General features: G+C 57.3%; 1 pseudogene; it reads left to right on the forward strand.

Moving 5' to 3' along the window:
* Window positions 1-397: 397 nt before the first annotated feature.
* Window positions 398-4050, forward strand: LOC146723567 (large subunit ribosomal RNA; annotated as a pseudogene; the record flags this gene model as incomplete).

Genomic DNA, 4050 nt, shown 5'->3' on the forward strand with positions numbered 1-4050 from the left:
AGAGAGTCATTCGTAATCCTTTACCTCTTTACGGAGAAGGGTTTTGAATCGCGAGCCGACCGCGTGTCCGAGTCCACGAAATTTTCGTAAAGCGAAAAAAGGGGACCGGCGCGCCGCGTCGTGTACTCGTCGAATCGATTCCGCCCGAATTTCGTATATAAAGAGAAGGGAGAGCCGAGAATCTCGAACCCCGCGATATATCGTCTCCATTACCACCAACGAGTGTGTGTGCGGTTAGCGCCCCGGCGATTTGCCTTCTCGCGTATTTCGTGTGCTGCCGCTGCTGCTCTCTCGTTCGACGCTCCTCTCTCTCTCCCTCTTATAATATATATTATAGAGGAGAGACGACGATGAGCGACGCGGAGGAGGCAAACGGCTACGAAAACTCACTATGCGACGACCTCAGAGCAGGCGAGATTACCCGCTGAATTTAAGCATATTATTAAGCGGAGGAAAAGAAACTAACCAGGATTTCCTTAGTAGCGGCGAGCGAACAGGAAAGAGCCCAGCACCGAATCCCGCGGTTCCGCCGCAGGGAAATGTGGTGTTTGGGAGGATCCGCTTATCCCGAGGTGCCGCGTCGCGTCCAAGTCCATCTTGAATGGGGCCACTTACCCGTAGAGGGTGCCAGGCCCGTAGCGACCGGTGCGCGCCTCGGGAGGATCTCTCCTTAGAGTCGGGTTGCTTGAGAGTGCAGCTCTAAGTGGTGGTAAACTCCATCTAAGGCTAAATACGACCACGAGACCGATAGCGAACAAGTACCGTGAGGGAAAGTTGAAAAGAACTTTGAAGAGAGAGTTCAAGAGTACGTGAAACCGTTCAGGGGTAAACCTAAGAAACCCAAAAGATCGAACGGGGAGATTCATCGTCAGCGGCGCTGGCTTCGCGTCGGTCGGCGATGTCCCGCGGAGTCCTTGCGGCTCGCGCGCGGGCACGCTACCGTGCGCCGATGTCCGGCGCTCGTCGTCGTGCACTTCTCCCCAAGTAGAACGTCGCGACCCGCTGGGTGTCGGTCTACGGCCCGGGTGCGGTGTCTGTCGCGTCGCCGGTAAAACGGCACGCGACAAACCCTCGGTCGCCCGGCCGGCTGCTCGGCGGTACGCGCAAGGTATCAGGCCGCACTATTCACGGTGCGTCGAGACCGTCGCAAGCGCGCGCCACGGTACTCGGAGTTACGGACTTCGCGCCGTCCCCGGTCCTGGCCCGCTGTTGGTTACAGTACGGTACACCTTCGACAGGCCTGCGAACGTCTCCCGCGGTCTCGCGGGAGACCGATACCGGTCGGCGACGCTACTGCTTTGGGTACTCTTAGGACCCGTCTTGAAACACGGACCAAGGAGTCTAACATGTACGCGAGTCATTGGGACTTGTCGCGAGACCTAAAGGCGTAATGAAAGTGAAGGTCGGCCCTGGCCGTCGACCTAGGGAGGATGGGCCGCGTCGCGATGCGGCCTCGCACTCCCGGGGCGTCTCGTTCTCATCGCGAGAAGAGGCGCACCCAGAGCGTACACGTTGGGACCCGAAAGATGGTGAACTATGCCTGGTCAGGACGAAGTCAGGGGAAACCCTGATGGAGGTCCGTAGCGATTCTGACGTGCAAATCGATCGTCGGAACTGGGTATAGGGGCGAAAGACTAATCGAACCATCTAGTAGCTGGTTCCCTCCGAAGTTTCCCTCAGGATAGCTGGCACTCGGCCGTTCCGCACGGAACGCGCGCGAGTCTCATCTGGTAAAGCGAATGATTAGAGGCCTTGGGGCCGAAACGACCTCAACCTATTCTCAAACTTTAAATGGGTGAGATCTCTGGCTTTCTTGAATTATGAAGCCACGAGCATCTTCGGATCAGAGTACCAAGTAGGCCATTTTTGGTAAGCAGAACTGGCGCTGTGGGATGAACCAAACGCAGAGTTAAGGCGCCCAACTCGACGCTCATGGGACACCATGAAAGGCGTTGGTTGCTTAAGACAGCAGGACGGTGGCCATGGAAGTCGGAATCCGCTAAGGAGTGTGTAACAACTCACCTGCCGAAGCAACTAGCCCTGAAAATGGATGGCGCTGAAGCGTCGAGCCTATACTCTGCCGTCAGCGGCAAGTGGGGCGGCAACCGGGAGCGGGCGTTAGTCTTCTCTCGCGTCGTCACGAAGCCCTGACGAGTAGGAGGGTCGCGACGGTGAGCGCAGAAGGGTCTGGGCGCGAGCCTGCCTGGAGCCGCCGTCGGTGCAGATCTTGGTGGTAGTAGCAAATACTCCAGCGAGGCCCTGGAGGACTGACGTGGAGAAGGGTTTCGTGTGAACAGCCGTTGCACACGAGTCAGTCGATCCTAAGCCCTAGGAGAAATCCTATGTCAATGACGGCGTACAATATACTCGAGTGTCGAGAAATAATAATAAATATTATACGAAAGACACACGCCCGTCGGGCGAAAGGGAATCCGGTTCCTATTCCGGAACCCGGCAGCGGAACCGCATACAATTCGGGCCCTCGTAAGAGTGTTCGTCGGGGTAACCCAAAATGACCTGGAGACGCCGTCGGGAGATCCGGGAAGAGTTTTTCTTTTCTGTATAAGCGTTCGAGTTCCCTGGAAACCTCTAGCAGGGAGATAGGGTTTGGAACGCGAAGAGCACCGCAGTTGCGGCGGTGTCCGGATCTTCCCCTCGGACCTTGAAAATCCAGGAGAGGGCCACGTGGAGGTGTCGCGCCGGTTCGTACCCATATCCGCAGCAGGTCTCCAAGGTAAAGAGCCTCTAGTCGATAGAATAATGTAGGTAAGGGAAGTCGGCAAATTGGATCCGTAACTTCGGAATAAGGATTGGCTCTGAGGAGCGGGGCGTGTCGGGCTTGGTCGGGAAGCGGGTCTGGCTGACGTGCCGGGCCTGGGCGAGGTGAACGGTCGGCGTTCTCGCGCCGGTCCCGGGATCCGAGCTCGGTCCCGTGCCTTGGCCTCCCGCGGATCTTCCTTGCTGCGAGGCTTCCGTGGCGGCGCGAGCCGTCGTGGTCGTCCTCTTCGGCCGCCATTCAACGCTCAGCTCAGAACTGGCACGGACTAGGGGAATCCGACTGTCTAATTAAAACAAAGCATTGCGATGGCCCTCGCGGGTGTTGACGCAATGTGATTTCTGCCCAGTGCTCTGAATGTCAACGTGAAGAAATTCAAGCAAGCGCGGGTAAACGGGCGACCGATCACAGTTTACCCTAAAACGACATGGAAGGATAAAGCGATCCCAGGTTCTGGGCAAAGCGTCCGGCCTGTCGTAGCGGCGATCGGCAGCGTAGCCTAATAGCGAGGTACGCGACGGTGACCCGTCTAACGTTGTCGGGGTTGCTGATGGTGGCGAATGCGTGGCCGAGTCGACTGATCTGGCGCTGAGAATGCACAGTTCGGGGTCCGAGGCATGCTGAAGCTGTCATACATGCGACTTAGACTAACACCGGGTAGTGAGGGAGGTAGGGGCCCCACCGGGAGGCTACCGGTGCCCTACCAATTGGTGTCGGACTCTCACGGGCGTGGAAGCTAGGGCGCCTGGCGCAGTGTGTGTCTCGTGGAGAAATTTCATGTGTACGCATTCCCTTAAGCATTTGGGAAGCCCTCTGGGCTATCCCAGCCCATCCATTGCACGGTTGGACGTAAATATGATTCGGCCTGCGTGGATCGGTGCCTTGCTACCTGGGGCGTCACACACAGGTACAATAAAGAGAGTAGGAATGGTGGATCGCGTCCATGTGACGCAAAACCTAACCTATTCCATAGTCAATTGTGTTGCGTGGTGAAACCGCGCCCCTACGTCTGAAGGATCTGCTTGTCCTGGCGTACGTAATACGCAGTGTATGTGCGCTGTAAGGGGGAAATCCCAGGTGTGGATCCCGATTCTAGCGGAAGGGGAGTAACCGCGATGTAGCCGCCCGGCACCGCTGGGGCGCTTACTGGGGGGGCTAACCGCCCCCCCAGACCCCCCGGTGCGGTCGTAACCATGACTCTCTTAAGGTAGCCAAATGCCTCGTCATCTAATTAGTGACGCGCATGAATGGATTAACGAGATTCCCACTGTCCC

The sequence above is a fragment of the Nylanderia fulva genome, unplaced genomic scaffold (genome assembly GCF_048542155.1).
Source record: "Nylanderia fulva isolate GAGA-0341 unplaced genomic scaffold, ASM4854215v1 Scaffold1864, whole genome shotgun sequence".
Lineage (NCBI taxonomy): Eukaryota > Metazoa > Arthropoda > Insecta > Hymenoptera > Formicidae > Nylanderia > Nylanderia fulva.